Source organism: Lepus europaeus, chromosome 8, assembly GCF_033115175.1.
Source record: "Lepus europaeus isolate LE1 chromosome 8, mLepTim1.pri, whole genome shotgun sequence".
NCBI classification, from domain to species: Eukaryota; Metazoa; Chordata; class Mammalia; order Lagomorpha; family Leporidae; genus Lepus; species Lepus europaeus.
Genome location: NC_084834.1, coordinates 34977094 through 34994867, shown reverse-complemented (window position 1 = coordinate 34994867; position 17774 = coordinate 34977094). Strand labels below are relative to the sequence as shown.

General features: G+C 41.5%; 1 protein-coding gene across 3 annotated transcripts in view; it reads right to left on the bottom strand.

The window, feature by feature from the left end:
- INPP4B (inositol polyphosphate-4-phosphatase type II B) overlaps nucleotides 1-9232 on the bottom strand; it is a 901292-nt gene extending 892060 nt beyond the window's left edge. For all 3 annotated transcript variants that reach the window (XM_062199561.1, XM_062199562.1, XM_062199560.1), the window contains exon 1: nucleotides 9148-9232. The gene's annotated coding sequence lies outside the window, so the exon portion shown is untranslated. The remainder of the gene's footprint in view (nucleotides 1-9147) is intronic.
- Between the last annotated feature and the right edge of the window lie 8542 nt (nucleotides 9233-17774).

Genomic DNA, 17774 nt, shown 5'->3' with positions numbered 1-17774 from the left:
ACACACATTAGCACAGAGCTAGATCAAAAGCAGAGCAGCCAAGACTCAAAGCACTCAGAGACGTGATGCCAGCATCGCAAGCAGTATCAACTCACTGGACCACAAGGCCCACCCCCATTCTCAACTTTTGTAAATAACAGCAACAATATAAATAGCAGATAAAGGGCACATGAAACTGATGAAGGGTCAAATATCTCAGTATAAAAAACAGCTAAACACCTGAATTAGGATGAATGAAGTATGGGGGCCAGCATTGTGATGAAGTGTGTAAAGCCTGAAGCCTGCAATGCCACCACCCACATGGGTGCTGGTTTGTGTCCCAACTGCTCCTCTTCCAATCCAGCTCCCTGCTAGTGGCCTGGGAAAAGCAGAACACGGCTCAGGTGCTTGGGCCCCTGCCACCCACGTGGGAGACCTGGAAGAAGGTCCTGGTTCCTGGACTGGCACAGTGCTGGCCATTGCAAACATCTGTGGAAGATCTTTCAAATAGATAACTCTTATAAAAAGTAAAGTAAAAATTTCAAACTAGCCATTTCAAAACTTTTCAGTCTCACATAAAACAATTATGGATGAATAATGTAGTACTTTAAAGCCTAGACTTTAAAGTAAAATCCATGAATCTTGGTTCAAGACCCAACTCTACCATTTACTAGTTGTGGGACCTTGGGTAAGCCACTTAAACTAAAAATAAGTTTAGCCTTTAAAATGAGAGTGATGATATTGTCCTCCTTTTAGAGTTCGCAGTGCTGGTGAGGATGACAATGTGACCTATATACTTCCAGGGAGAATGAAATGGGTGCAAGCTTTTTGGTAAACAACCTGGCAATAAGTATAAGGAGCTATTAAAAGGTTCATGCCTTTCATCCAGTGTACCATTTCTATGAATCACTCCTGAGAAAATACACTGACAAAATATAGACAGGAGTATGAGAAAATCAAATCATACAGAAAATACTCATCACAGAGTGGGAACAATCACAACATTGCCCATAACTTTAAAGTCTGAGATGAGAGATGGTGAAAGAATGATTCATATGCCTAGCCACTGGATAGCAATACAAAAGGCAGCATTGTGCATAGGCATGGGAAAACTGGTTTTCTTTTTGTATTTCATGCTGTGAACCAGAGCAGAGCCTAGCACAGTACCTGGGAAACCGCAGCTCATAATATCTAAACTGAACTGGATGATGGAATTCTAAGTGGAAAAAACACAGAACATTCATTTTTCTCTTTAGACACACACTGTAATCTTAAATTCTATTAAAGACTTACAGGAAATCCTAGTCATAAATATGATAAGCTAAGAATATTGTCTTTGGAGGATTTTTTCCCTGCCTTTTTGCACTTCTGTCAGTTTTCCTCCAGTAGAAATCTATTACTGTTATAATAAAGAAAAAAACAGAAATAATCAGGAAAAAGAAATCAAGTAGAAGTCAACCAGCTCAATTATTTCTCACTGTACTGTTTTGAGTATGAACCATTCTTCAGTCCTACCTGAAACATGAGAAGGCTGATGTGAATAGCCTGAATAGACTGGCAGGCAGTCTTTGAAATAACCAAGAAAATATCATATTAAGTTTCAAAACACAGTCAAAGATTTTGTGTGTTTAATATTAAAGAAAATTATACAGGTGCTTTGCTTCCTATGTAATTTATACACATAAAAATATGGAATGGCATAAATCCCTTAGTGACAAATTACTTGTTTTCTCTACAATGGAATTATATTTTCTTAGATACATAATGCCACAAAGACTTATACATTGTGGCTATTATCAATTTTTTCAGATCTGTAAAAACTGCATTCATTTGACACTTCAACTCTTCACAAAATCTGAAAGGTACATTTCAGGATATCTCCAACATTCTCAAAAGCATTTTTCAAATCCCCAAATTCTCACACACACAATAACTAGCCCTAAAAATAATGTATCATGTCAACAAGCGCACAAAGTTAACAGGAGTGTGGCCACTGGGTCACAGACTGGCTTCACTCACTGAAAGACTAGCTTCTGTAACTACGGGACTTAAATTAGAACTCAGTAGAATTATAGCTCACTCCAGGCCATGTACCTTTAAGAATCCCAAATCTGAAGTCATGCAAAGTTAAGTTCCCACATCCCAAGGGTCTGCTATATCTGATTTCTGCTGCTTATCAAAGTAACACTTTACATAAAAGAACTGCAGTGATAAGATAGGCAGTCAATATTTAAAAAGCCTAATTCACTTATTTATCAGTATATACTAATAAGTTCAAAGAATTCTGAATATTTCTGACAAAAACATGTAGAACCTAAACTGTTCTGTAATTACATGAAGTCTGCCATCCTTCAGGGAAAAAAAAGTAATTTACCTATTTCAAAGATTTCTGACATTTTAAGTGAAATGTGGTGTTTATGATTATTTTTGAAACTGCCCTTCATATGCTACCTAGATTGAGTAACTGCTTCCTAGGTGTCCCTTCTTTGATGGGATTTCTAGGACTTGCTTCCAAAGACTACAGGAGGGAAAGTGAATGCGACTGTAGATGAAACCAAATGGCCATGATCTGACAATTATTCAAGGTGACTGATGAGGACATTGTCCGACTATTTTTTATCTTTGGGGTTTTACATGATAAAAAAGTTTGAGGGAGTGTTTAGCTCCATAGTTATGATATTCATGTCCCACATTTGACTGCCCAGGTTCAGTTCCTGCTTCGAGCTCTGGACCCCAGCTCCCTGGTAAGCCACACTCCAGGAAGCAGCAGTGATAATTCCAATAGTTGGGTTCCCACCATCTATGGAGGAATCTTACACTGTATTTCTTGCTTCTTGCTTTGGCCTGCCCTGGCCCCAGCTCCAGTTATTGCAACCTTTGCGAGAATGAACCAGAATACAGGAACTCTTTCTGTGTCTCTATTCTGTAAGCCTCTCAAATTAAAAAAAAAATTGATAAAATATATTCATATTTTTAATTACTCCAACACAGATTGACTTATTCCCCTTGGTCCCCATCTCTTCAATAGCCACATCCAATAAACATGCATGAAATGCCCACTATACTGTTCTTGAGTTTCCTCCAGATCAACGGCTGGTAATCAACTCTACTATGATCCATAACTTAATCATCCAACCAAAGACAGGGGAGCCCATGTTCTAATTAACCAAAACATGGCTGAGAGGACTTTCATCTGTTACAACAAATCATAGTGCTACATTACTGGTCCAATTTGGTCATTGGGATGGCCAATCATCCATGATTACTGAGGATGTTAGGGGATCTTCTGAAGTGTAGTGAGCTAACAGGCACTATTTCACAATGTTGCAAAGGCAATGAGATGGAGATAAGTTAATCATTATAGACGTTGACGCCTAGAAATATTTGCTCAGCCAGTGTTATGAGAGGATTAGGATTAAAGTGCCAATAGTTAATATATTGTCTATTTTGGAATAACCTTATGTTTTCTAATATTCTTCTAATTCTTTAAATTTTCTTTTTCCCTTTGTTTACCCAGTCATAAGCAGAACTCTGGCACATTTAATTAATTCCTAACAATTCCTCACATAAGCAGATCCCACATAAAAGCAGGGAGTGTTAAATATTACAATCAACTCTTTAAAGTATTACAAATAATAGATCTTCTAAATATACTGCTAAGGATTTAGGTGCCTGTTGACTTTAATTTTATTAACTCACTTATGATATAAATAAATTCTGTTTAAAAGAAAAGCTTTAAAAATGAATATTATATTGAAAATTACCTGAGGCTTGTAAGCATTACACACTGCCACCTAGTGCTAAATGTTTATCACCAATGTGCAAAGAATGTCTTCAGGAAAGTGAAAATGCTGGGTTTGAAAGCAAGTTTACCCAGAGACAGGTCTGAAAGCTATTTATTAATTTCTTCAACAGAAGGTGGCTACAGGGACTAAATGAAATGACACATTATCACAAAATCATCCTGTCTCACAAATTAAGACCCGATTAGATTAGTACATCTAAAAAGTTGAGGGTTTTGTTAGTGAAGGCAAGAAAATTTTAATAAGGCGATTTTTAATACTGTGTATTCAAATGTGCAGTATACTCTACAATTAGTATTATGTATGCTGATCTGAGTGGAACATGTGGTCAGCTCAAGGTTGGCCCCTGAAGATGTACAAAAAGGCAACATAGGAAGTTATATAATTGCTAATACTTTAAGCCTTTTTTGAAAATATCTGTACTCATCTGCAAGTTAGAACTTCAATTTATTATGCCACTGGTTTTTGTTCCTACTTTTGAATACTGAATCCTTTTTTGTATTTTGGTTGGGCTAATCACTGAATCTCCATTCTGACCTTTCGGAAAGCGGCAGGAGAAGGAGCCCCATGAAAATGAATCAAGAACCATGTAGAAAGCATGAAGTAAAGGTTTCAGTATATGACTTTGGTCAGTGAGCACATCTTAAGTGAGTCACTATAATTTGAAACGGCAGTCCCGAGTTTGGGCTAACTAAGGTGAAAGGTGAAAGATGCATATGTCTGAATTAAGTCTTCCATAATGAAAAATACTAAGAGGATTCCTTTTAAAATATTGTTGCTTAAATTTCAAAACTCACTCTCCCTTTGGAGAAACAAACAGTATCTCAGGTTCTCCTTTAAAAACATTTAAAATGTAAAAATTATATAAAGAGCTAATATGAAATTAAATTTTTTTTATCTTGAAAGTTGTTTCTCACTGCTGTTAACGCCAATCATAATCAGCATTTCAATTAAAGCTGCCTGTGTTTCGCACTGATGTTTCTATCCTTGGAAGACAGAGGAAAGCACTGAATAATTTCACTATTAGGCCTATTGCATGGCTTTGTTTTCATAACCAGAAAGGTAGGTAAAAATAGCAGGATCCTCTCTTTAAGGGAGGAGCTGCCTACATCCCCTTGGAAGTAATTTAGATAATTCCCAAAGGAAATTCCAATCAAAACCACAGGATTTGGGGGGAAAAAAAAAAAATCAAGATTTCCCTTAATCAGTTCAACCAACTACTGCCAAATCCATTTCCCTTGGTTCTGCACAGGGCTATTTCAAAGACTCCAACACACAATCAAGACAACTATTTGGCTATTAATTGACCTATTTGGCTACCTGATATAAAAGACAGAACTTAAAGCACTGCAAATCAAGAAATGTAGTTTGAAAAACATGACTTAAGAACATATTCTATTGAAAACCAACTTTGCATACCACATTGAGATGACATCTACCATAAAAGCCAATGTATAACCTAGCCATCCCACTCCTGGGATTTATCCAAACTAAATGAAATCAGCACATGAAAGTTATCGGTACCCATCATGTTTACTGCAGCACAAATCACAACAGCCAAGACATGGAATCAGCCTAGATGTCCATCAACTAATGACTGGATAAAGAAATTATGGGAGATTATATATATATATATATATTGTACTACCTAGCCATAAAATAAAATCCTTTTGCAACAAAATGGATGCAACTGGAAACTTATACTTAATGAAATAAGACAGTCCTAAATAGCATATGTTTTCCCTGATCTGTGGTACTAATAAGAGTACCAAAAATGTAATGTACAGGCATGAAATGGACATTGAGAATCGACAATTGTTTAAAGCCCTTGTCTGTTGAAGAACAGTGTTTCTTCTTACTATATACTGAACTCTTTACTTTGTGTAGGGTTAATTTTATGAGTATAAAGTAACCTGAAAGCAGGTCATGTAAAAATTGAGAGAATAAAAGAGAAAGGAGGAGGATGGATAAGAGCATGAGAGGGAGGGAGGGAGGATAGGATGGGAAGTATCACTATGTCCCTAAAACTATATGATAAACATGAAAACTGTTTCTTAAAAGTAAAAAGGCAAAAAAAAAAAAAAATGCCAGTGTTCAAAATTCACAAAGTCAATTGAAAGAAAAACATCTCCAACTATGGCTCCTAGATATTCTTTTTGTTTTGTGGTATACTTCTATAAGAATATACATCCAGGAAATAAGATAGTGGATATAACTGTGCCTTATGTAATAAAAGTCCTGCTGTGCTGTAGATATACAATATGATTGTAACCCACAGCAGATGATGGCCTAAGTACTTGCATGACCACCATCAACATGGAACATCTGGGTGGAGTTCCTGGCTCCTGGCTTCTGCCTATTCAGACCCTTGCTGTTATGGGCATTTGGGGAGTGAACCAGTGGATGGAAGAACTCTTGAGATCTCTTCCCCCAACTCCCTCTCCCTGCCCCACCCATCTGTCTCTCAACCTCTATTACCCTACCTTCCATATTAATAAAAAATTTTAAATGCTTCTATTAATCTACAATGTAGTAAAATATAAGGAGAATGAATTTACACATCTTGATTCAACTGACAAATATATAGGACTCAAACATTATTTAAAATTGTCCCACACATCTTAATGTTTTTTCTAGATACACATTGCACCCACAGTTTTGGAATACAAGCACTATATGCACCTTATACACAAAAATTCAACCATAGCATCATTTATATGCATTTAAAAATAAATGTTCAAACAAATTGTTGTTAACCTCATTTTATAAGCGTGACTATTACAGCACCTAGGTCTGAGTGTGTCCTAACAGCTCTCAAATCAAGGACTTATACTCAAAGTATATTAGAAACAAAATGGCCTATGGAGCAGATTCTTTGGATCTTTAGAAAGAAAAAACATGTTGAAAACCAGAACAGTACACAGAAGAGACCAGTGAGCGTTCAACTGAATGTTTAACTTGAGATTTAAAACAGGGCATTTCCATGTTAAAATCTCCATGATTTTGAAAGGCAAGTAGTCCACACAGATTACAAAATCTATGATATTTGTATACCTAGTATCAGTATTCCTAAGCATTTCTCACCATGAAATAATATTCAGTAAGCATCTTACTAATCATGATTCCATATTTTTTAGCTTTGTATTCTAAGATGCCAGATACATGACTGGAAACAAACATCTATATCACTGCTGAGAGGTATAACAATCAGTTTGCACATTCCTTTCTCTTTGATATAACCTCTTTGATTTTGTCTCAAGTTAGTAAAAGCTAGCCATGTTACACATGCAGCGATTTACTCCAAGGTTTGAGAAAAGAAACTACTTGTGATTTGCACAATTTAGAACAAAAATTTGGCTTTTCTCTAAGCTAAATAACTTCCTATTTCACACAACTAAAGTATTGTGATTATTTTGTTTAAATTTATGATTTTGACATGAAAGCCATTTAGTATTGACAAAAATTGTATGAGAAATTAAGTCATTCATTCCATTTGTACTCCCAAAGTGAAGCTCAAACTAACATTTAAGAAGTATTTTCACATGTAACTTTGCATGATTCTTTAAATATCTGGAGGGACAAGACTAAACGGTTTCTATAGTTGTTCTTATACTTTATCAAAGTCAAAAGCAAAGCACAGTTTCAAGTATGCACATGCTCCCTGTCATTAGTTTCACAAATATTGGTTTATCCAATCAAAGGGAATATTCATCTAGAATGAAAGCAGTATTTCAATCAGCAAATGTTTCCTAACACTGAACCTCTAACTTCCCTACACATGTACGTTTTATAACCTTTCAAGGACAATCTTCAAAATAACATTTTAAAGAAATACACAGAAACAGCATCCCATTGCAGTAACATTTTAAATGATTACAAACCCAAGCGGTTGGATGTTCAATGCCCAGGTGCTTACCACACAGCCACTGCATTTACTTTGATTTCATAGCAATGCTTTACCGGATAATATCTCAAAAGAACACAAGATGATGCCTTTCTTTGTATCCTGAGTGAGCCAGCAGTGCCCTCTTGCCCACGCCTCTCCTTACTCAACTTCTCACACACTGTATGCCAACTGCCCTGGTCTTGGCTCCTCCAGCCTCATATGCTGCTTTAGCCCCGTCAGATTCGTACCATTTCTGATCAGGAACTGCTTAAGCAAACTCCTTTTACAAGCAAGGTCTTTGAAACGTGCTTGTCAACCTAAGAGGCCTATCCAGTGCCCGTCCTGAAGGATAGAAGATGGATTCATCCTCTACCTCCTAGGCTCTTGCCGATTTTTGCAGAGCCACACCTTCATAAACAAGTTCTGTCATACAGAGAGGAAGGAAATAGGCAAAGAGCAACACCTGGCATCGTAAACCGTAATGACCTCACATAACATTTCAGAAAGAGGGAGAACACCTGGTTCCAGAGACGAGCAAGCGGTCAGAAGAATCGGAGTCTGCGCTATGAGGACAAGAGTAACAGAACTCTGCCCGGTTTTCCCAGTAAGTTTTGTGCAGCAACATCAACAACCTAATCAATATGCAGCTCCTCACCCCTGCAAGCCTCTTGCGCCCAAACAGAAACTGCTGGGTCCCTCTCTGCCTGTCCTCCCAGGCGGCAGCTACCGCCTGGAAGGGAGGAGGAGGCAGAGGCGTAGGGAGGTGCAGCACAGGTACGTGCTGCCCTAGCATCCTCATTTTAGCACCAGCTACAAGCCCAGCCCTGCTAGGGACGCCACAGAGCTCGAGGGACCTGCAGCGTGCATTTCTCAGACTCCAAACTCCCCTCGCGCCCCTGACCCTCGTCCACAAGCCTTAGGGAGATCTTTGGGGTATGACAAGAGACTCGTGGGAGCCAAGAGGGTGGCTGGTGGGGGTGGGGGGTGGTCGTGGAGAGCAGTCTTGACTCCGTCACCCTCACACCCTACTCCCGCGTAAGGACTTTTTCCCAGGCTGGGGGGCGGTAGCAGCGAGGGGTCTTCTTAGGGGTGAGAGCGAGCCCCGGGCCACCGCAGCATCTCTAGGGCTGCGCAGGTGGTGGACGTAGCCCCGGAAGGTCAGCGAGGCCGGAGTTTCCCCGGGGGCGCCGCGAGTGTGCGAGTGGGAGCAGGCGCGCGGCGGGCTGAGGGGCGCCGGCGAGGGGCGAGTGTGGCGACAGGGTGCCCCAGAGGCCACAGAGACAAGGCCCACCGCAAGCCCTCGGAGACAGGGGTGATCCAGACTGCTGTGGAGACGGAGAAACTTGATGCAAAATAGACAGGCGCCCCCCGCCAGGACGCGCCCCTGCGCTCTCAGACTCGCTCCAACCCCCCACCCCCCGCCAAGCGCCCACCTTGCAAAATTGCCCACCGGCCCTCGGACCCCAAGCGGGTAATTACCTCTCCCGGAGGCTGAGGGGGGCGGCAGCGGCGGCGGCAGCAGCAGCAGACACTTTTAGCCCGAGTTTCCTGCGTTCGCCAGCGAGCGAGTGCGCGCTGACAAGAAGCTGTAACCTGCTATTTATAGACCAGAGCCTCAGCACCCGGGGCTGAGCACCCGGAGGAAACGAGCAGGCGGCGGCGGCGCAGGGCGCGGGCCGCCGCTCCTCCAGGCTCGGGCCGCGCTCCCAGTCGCCCCCTGGCCGCTCAGCCCCGCCGCGCGCGCCCGGGAGAAGTTGCTACCCGCGCGGCTGCCTCTCCAGCGACTCACACGCCCCCTGGCACCGTCGTTACTTTCTGCTCCCGCCCCCACTCGCCCTGCTCCCCTCCCTCCTCCTCTCCTCTGCTCTCTCCAAGCGGTCTCCTCCCAATGTCACCAGCGACCGGGTAGAGGCAGCGGCGGCAGCGACGAACGCGCAACTGGCGCAGGTCGCCGCCCGTTACTGACAGAGGGGAGTTGGGGGCCCGGCCTCCTCCCTCCCCAAAAACACCACAGCACGCGAGCTCTGTGTACAGACACCCCGACTCTGCAGGGCCCCGTGCGCGCGGGGACCGCCACGCAGCCCGGGCTATGGTGGGGAGGGATGACCTGGCGCTGAGGCCGGGGCAGAAGAAACCAGAGAACCAACCGGTTGGAAGAGGCGCCCTGGACCGGCCACTGGCAGCGCGGTCCCCAGACCCAGAATGGGGCAAGGGCAGCCGTGTTCCACCTCCTTGGGACTCCTGGCTGCCGCGGTCTGGGGGGCCCGGCTCTCCCGCCACTCCTCGCTATCGTCCCGGGAGCAGGTCTGGCCAGCGAGACTGAGCACAGACAGCCTGAGTTCCCGGCTCAAAGCAGCTCACTGCCACCCACCGCCAGTCCTCACGTCGCGCCCGGTGCCTGAGGCCGAGTTGCTCCTAACAAGCGTGACTTGCCTTTGACAGCGTGGGCGCGTGGGGACAAAGCCGCCCTTGGCGTGTGTGGGGTGTTCAGGAGAAGGGGGTATGTAATCACGCAGCCTGGGTGGAGATGAAGACTCCCTCACTTCCTCGCCAACAAGCCCACGGGGAAAGCACGCAGCCTTCTTATTCCAGGCTGTGGGTGTGGGGCAAATGGCCCTCTCCATCTGCGCCTTACAGGTGCCACCTGGCGGTTCCCGTGCAAAGGTTTTGACGGAGCTGCTCCAAGGTAATGAGGCCCAGAGCTAGCCAGTTAATGCCCTCTTGGCCTCTCTCTTCCCTAAGGGTGCTTTAAATTCACGTTTTAAATAAAATGGAATGTAAAAACTTGTATACAAGTGTGACATTAGCCACTCAAACACTGGAATCCCAAAGTCAGGATGGTGAAATCCATTTGGGCTTAAGTTAAAGTGCTTAACAGTGTCACAAACAGAGAAGTTCTGTCTGCCCCCAGCTGTCGCACTTGCTTTCACTGCTTGCTTCCATACATACATCAGTTTACTCCACAAACACTTAACTGTCACTAGGTCAACTTTTGTCAGGGAGGACAGAACTTGGATTTTTTTTTTCCATCTTGGGGTTGTTTGGTTGTGTTGTGTTCAGCACTCTGCTCTCCCAGTTTGGAAAAACGCCAAATGTGCCATGGTTTCAATAAATGTTTTATAGAGTGAATTAATAAAAGCTGGGCCAGAAACTATGGTTGGCCCAATCTCTTTCAGCTGTTTCTGCTGTGCTCAGCCACTATCACAGGTGAACTAACTGGAGAGAAGCAGGAAGGGGAGGGACTACCATCCAGGAGGCCCCAATCAGGATGTGCATTACCCTTGAAATTTCTCCTGTGGGGCCCAAAGGAACACACCTATTTCCAAGTAATGGATAAATCCTGTTGGTGAGAGATCTGTTGAGAACATCTCACAACTTTCTTAACACGCAACAGTTTCAAACTTTTTTTTATTTAATAAATATAAATTTACAAAGTACAACTTTTGCATTGTTGTGGTTTTTTTCCCCCATAATCTCCCTCCCACCTGCAACCATCCCACCTCCCACTCCCTCTCCCATCCCACTCTTCATCAAGATTCATTTTCAATTATCTTTATATACAGATGATCAACTTAGTGTATAGTAAGCAAAGATTTCAACAAACTGCACCCACACAACCGCACAAGATATAGAGTACTGTTCAATTAGTAGTTTTACTGTTAATTCTGATAGTACAACACATTAAGGACAGAGATCCTACGTGGAGAGCAGGTACACAGTGACTCCTGTTGTTGATTTAACAATTGACACTCTTATTTATGACGTCAGTAATCACCCGAGCAAACTTTTTTAAAATACAGAAAGACGGAAAGGATATTAGAACATGAGGATGACAGCTTTACCACCAAGTTGAAAATATTATTAGCATATCTATCCTCTAACTTTAAATTGGAAGGAGGTGTGTATTTAGCTAGACTACCCACCAGTTCCAAAGTACCAAAAGAATTCTACAACAGATGCAGTTACTGACTCCATGGAAATCAACACTTTTACAGTAAGATATCCAGAAAACCCTATTATAATTAAAACCCAGACATAGTTCATGCTCACTGAGGTCTTCCACAGAACTGCTGAGGAATATGTGACACACTTGGCACATCATCTACCAAGTTAGACAGAGAGAGAGAGAATGGGAGTGAATGAGTCAGGACTCTATCAGATGCATGTACCACATGACATTTAAAAAATCATAAATTCAGCCTGATATTTACCTTTTTTAGTTGGCAGAGTTTGCTTTGAATAAGCTTGAAGGAACCAGATGCTTCTGTGGCTTACTAAGTTCATTGAGCTTACACTTTTACAAATCTCAAACTTTCAGTCACTTAACTCTCTAAAACAGAACTCTATTTGCCAATGAAGATATGCTTCATTTCCTTTTGAAATATCTTTGTAGGAACAGAAGTCAAAGGTAACTTCCCATAGTTACGTTGCTGTCTAAGCAATAAAATCGAGTCAGGATCTGCAGGACTGGCATCACATCTGCCTTTGTAGTGGAGCAGCTCACACACTTCTCCAGGAGATTTCCAGCTCAGGTGCAATTGATAGGAAACAATTGCTATCTACATTTTTAAGGTCCTTCACTATTCAAAATCTCTTTCCAAATATAGCACCAAATATGAAGTAGCTTTTTTCAAGAGCCTTTAAAAAGTATTAAATTTTAAAAGTTATCTATATATATTTTGCAAGGTTAATATTAAGGAAACCTTGTAAAGGAAACCCTTGTTTTCATTCCAAATTTTAAAAACTTAAATATGTCAAGGGTTAAACTTTGACATTGATTCACTATCTATTAAGATCACTTGTGTATGAACATACATTTCAATTAAGAGAGATGTTACTAGAAATAAATCTTGATCTTGAAGAAGGCTTTGGCATAGGGGGAATGATTACCCTTGGAAGCAGTTGCGTTGACCTGGATTGAGCTCCCAGGCATCTGAGGAGTGAACCAGCAAACAGGAGTGTGCTTGCTCCCCCTCCACCTGTAAGATAAATGACCCAACTTAGATAACAAAGGAATAAATTATTGTAAAGTTACTAAAGTGTCCCATGGAATCCAAGAACAGGAATGCAGCTGGGCATTAGGGAAAACCGGAAACAGAACCACATCTCTAGGTCTGTCTCCCTTTTCCTCTTCTACATTATCTGTCTCTATTCTTTCCCTCTCTCTCCCTCTCCCCACCCACCCAAACATACATTCACTTTATCTCTATGGTGTGATTAAGTTGCACGGTTATAAACTTGTGAACTTCCTAACTTACAGATCAGTTCCAAATTTTCACAGAGATTCCATAATCATTCCAGCTGCAAATTCCAGACAACGAAAACCAGCCAGGGTTGATGGTCAAGTTACATTCTCATAGCAGCAACTAAAGCAATCAGGTGGAAACTAGTGATGGGCTGAAGAAGGAGGATAGAATAAAAATTGACAAAGTTGAGGGTGGGGTCGGAGGAGTAGTTAGGTCATTCCTAACCACTTTTACCTCCTATTCTTTGTTGTTTCATAAAGACTGACAGAAAGAGATAGGGAAGATAAACATAAGGGACAATAAATTCTATAGTATACAAGCACATGTGTGTGTCTGAAGACTGAGTGAACTGGAACAGCTCCTTGTGCCAGGAGTGCTCCACTACAGCCTGTACCAGTGGAAGTGACAGTATGATTTTATGATCTTTCCACATGGAACTGGATAGGCATGAAGAAGGAATCAGGTTTTGCTCACTTTAGTTTCTTTTATCATGGCAAATTAAATAAGGAATTTTTTAAATAAAGGAAATGAGTGTGATAACAATGTTATATTTATTGAAGATAAATATTCTGTTCTCACTTTTAGATGACATATTTCTGAAATCATATGTAAGTTATATATTTGCAATTGAATCATAGTTCATATATAACAGGGTGGTGAATCTAAATGTTCTTTTGGTCATAAATGCCTTTGCCAGTTTGAAGAGAGCTCTGGAATCAATTTCCAGAAGACTATGAGCACATGCAGACACATTTATAGTGGGATGATACTCAACATATTTGAGATCTGGAACTTCAAACTTTGTGTTGCTTTTGTCTTCCCCCAGTCATTGCATTTGAATAAATCTCCAGATTGTTGAATAAAACATTCATAATGCCAGTAGGTGTAAGCCAAAAAATGGGTTGGAATGGGGATTACATGTGAACCCAGGGAACTAGCCTTCTCCCCACCCACACCTGCCAAGAAGAAGACCTAAAGGAATTGTAGGTGGGAAAGGAAGAGTGAGTTCTTAGAAGGAAAGGAGAGAGTTGTAATGTGGAGAAGAATGTTATATTCATTTTCTGGGAATTTCATAACAATATATCACAGACTGGGTGACTTAAACAATAGAAATATGGGTACCAGTTTGAGTCCCATCTGCTGCACTTCTGATCCAGCTCCCCACTAGTGTGTCTGAAGGACAGTGGAGGATGACCCTACTGCTTGGGCCTCTGCCACCTATGTGAGAGACCTGGATGGAGTTTCAGGCTCCTGGCTTCAGCCTGGACCACCCCTCACTGCTTTGGCCATTTGGAGAGTAAAAACCAGCAGATGGAAGCACTCTCTGTGTGTGTGTCTTTCTCTCCCTATCTCTATAGCTCTTTCAGCTAAACAGATAAATCTTAAAAAATAGAAAAAAGCAAAAGAAAGAAAGAAAAGTATCTCTCAGTCAGGGAGGCTCGAAGTCCAAGATCAAGGAGTCAGCACCATGATTTCTGAGGCCTCTCTTCTTCACTTCTGCCACTTTCTTGCTGGGACCTCATCCCATCCTGCTCTGTGTTTGTGCACCCTTGATACCTCTGTGTGTCTAAATTTCTTCTTCTAATAAGAATACCAGTCAGATTGGATGATGGTCTGCCCTAGTGACCTCTTAAATGCCCTATCTCCAAATGCAGACATACCCTCAAATCCAGGTAGTTAGACCTTTAACATATGATTTCTGGGAAGACATAATTCAGGCCATAATGAATATATGATGCATCAAACTCCAAAAACAGACTGGGGTGGAGTTTGGGTATCATGTTCATAACCCAACAGTAAGGAAGTCTATACCTAGTTTTCTCACTAGAATGTTTTGAAAATCTCAAGTCTTGGTTAAAGAACCTAGAAGACAAACATGTATGTAAAGTGGAAATATAAACGCAATATACCATAGCTAGATCCTGAAAGGCTGAGTGTCCTTGGGCTTTTGCATGTTGTCCAAATGATGAGAAAGGGATGTGGTTCCCAAGGGCTGTAGGAAGCCTGGAAGTGAGTTAGCAGACAGAATCAGCACAACAGGAAAGTACTCAGGGGCCACTTAGGAAGGCAACCAGATTAAATACCAAGGAAAGAGTGTGGCCTGTCTACTGGTACACATAGATAATGTCACAGTTGCAACAGAAGTGACCTCAGAATACCCAGCAGCTATGCGCTAGACCAACATGATGCTTCACTAATACCCAGAGAACCTACACCAAGCCAGCTCTTTAGAAATGACAAGAAGAGGTTATCACCACCCAGACACGCCCCCCTGGGCAACACTGACCCCAGATTGGAAGGAGAAGGAAGAAGGGAGGGACCATTAGTGCCTTAAACAGGATGAATTTTAAACCCAGATAGACTTGGTTGATTACTAGATAGGGACTAAGAAAAACAACTTATGTTTTCTCAGTATAAATCGGGGCTTATAATGACTCTGATGCTAAAAAAGGTTTACTTTGAACACCTGAGGTTAAAGGTTCTACTGTTATCCTTTAATAAATTGTTTGTTTACGAGAGAGAGAAAGAGAGAGAGAGAGAGAGAGAGAGAATGCTCCCATCTGTTGGTTCACTCTTTAGATGACCACATGGCCCATCAATCTGGGGCCAAAGCCAGAAACTCGTGTGGGTGGCAGGAACCAGATCACATGAATCACCACCACTGTCTCCAGGAGTCTGCATTAGTAGGAAGATGCAGTCAGGACTCAGAGCTGGGTATCAAACCCAGGTACTCCAATATAGGACACAAAGCTCCTAGCAAATGTGTTAAGTACAAGGTCAAATGCCTGCCCCTATACTTCACATTTTTAATGAATTTCAGAAAGCTCTACTTCTGTGGAACATCTATGACTCCAAATTGAAAATATTTGGCAAAGAGAATCTGATTCTTTAAATACCGTTACATTGAAGATCCCTTTAACTTAAAAATATCTGCTAATATATACTCATAAAAGTCTGCACCAATGTATTATTTGAAATTCTATTTTCTTAAAGGGAGTAGTGTCTATACATTATAGCATAATAACTTGAATGATTATGTTTACTAAATACCAGGAAAGGATTAAAATCATAAATAGGGAAATTATAGGCAGTCACTAGCTAAAGATAGCCATATTCAAAGAATAGAGGGTTTGAAGGCGACAGTATTATGCTTCACGTCAAAAACCATAAAGCTTTTTTCAACAAAAGTCTTCAGAAAATAAAACATCTGAGTGAATTGTTTTCACCCCATCCCCATTTTCACGCAAATACTTATTACCTAATTATGTCACAAGTAGCATAAAACGAACGAGAGACATTTATCAGACACAGCTTAAGAAATGTTCTAAGTAATCAAGGTGATTGATTGGGTCAACCAGTTCTTCCAGAAATAAGCACACTAGCTCCAAAAATGTTGTTGCATTTTATTCATCAATGTCTCTACTTTGTTTTCCACACTTGAACACATCCTTCACGCCTTATTTTTCCTCAACTTTCAGAATCAGTTTGTGGAATCTCCATCTCGGATCCCTTCTCGGGATACTCCAGCTCTGCCATCTCCTGGTGACTTGATCTTGCCTGTAACAGAGCAGCTTTGATGTAACAAGAACTGGGCTAAGCAGACCTCTCAGAGAAACTTGTGTCTCTGGAGGCTTCTTTCCATCAAGATCTCATTTGTCCTTCGAGGCCAAATGTGTGATTTAAAATGAAGGACTCCATTTATGATGTTCCCATCAGCAACTGTGTGGTCTCTGCCACGTGCATTTCTGGGTGTCATTTTCCATATCTGTGCAATGGGGAATAATAGTCACTTCCTCATAGAATGATGCGGAACATCCTCTGGGCTACTGTAAGGACGTGAGCTAGCATCCATCTTGCGCTACTTTTCTACCCAATATCCCCTTTCCAGATTGAACGGAAGGGGCAAAGCCAGAGGTTCCTCGTGAAATCTTTTAAATTGAGTGTTCTAGGCTAGCTCCTTTCCTGTTTCCTACAACTCGGCTTTTGTCACGGGCATGCTGCCAGAACCTTTGAAAAGTAACACAGTTCTGGAGAATCTGGCCAAGATCTGTGCCTTATGAGAGGAGAATTTCCCAGAACATTTGTTATGGAGAAATGTTTATCTTTACAACTCTCCTTCAACTCGGCACTAACAAGTATTCACTCAGCACCTACTATTCGTCATGAACTGGGCTTAGCTCTGGACATAAAAAGGTGAAAAGGTGCAAATTTTGTCTTGATTGCTCAGTGTGTTTAGAGTCGGGTTTCACTCAGTTTAACATTATACTGAGTGTTGCACACAAAGGACAGGGACATGGGGACTTACTGTAATTTAATTAAAGACACAGGCAAGTCCACATAGTAATGCAAAACAAGGTGAGTTATTAAGCCCAACTGCTGTGAAAAATAGGCCAAGAAATCAAATGTAATTGAAAGGATCAAAAAAATCTTTGTGAACAAGGTGGCATTTGATACCTGAAGGATTCCAGGGAATGTAATTGGCAGTCATTCCAGCACAGAAACAGGTGAAGTCCACCTCATGCAAACTTTTATCCTTCAGGTCTGACTTGAACATCACCTGCTCTAAGAGCAGTCTGCAGAATCCTCTTCAGAGCTCCCCCAACACCATGTGCTGGCCTCAGACAGATCACTTACTGCATTGTATTTGCCATCTGTCTTCTTCAGTGGTCTATGAGCTCCTCTTGAGAGAAGTGACCATGTTTCATTTTGTTTTGTGTAACAGATGTTATGGCTCCAAAGAACTGAGAACTCTGAGTCTAGGGAATTTCATAGTTTATTTATTTTAAATCAAATTAGATCCAATTTGAACCTCTCAACACACTTACTTAAAAAAATCTTTCTTGTACTTCTCAGAGCTTC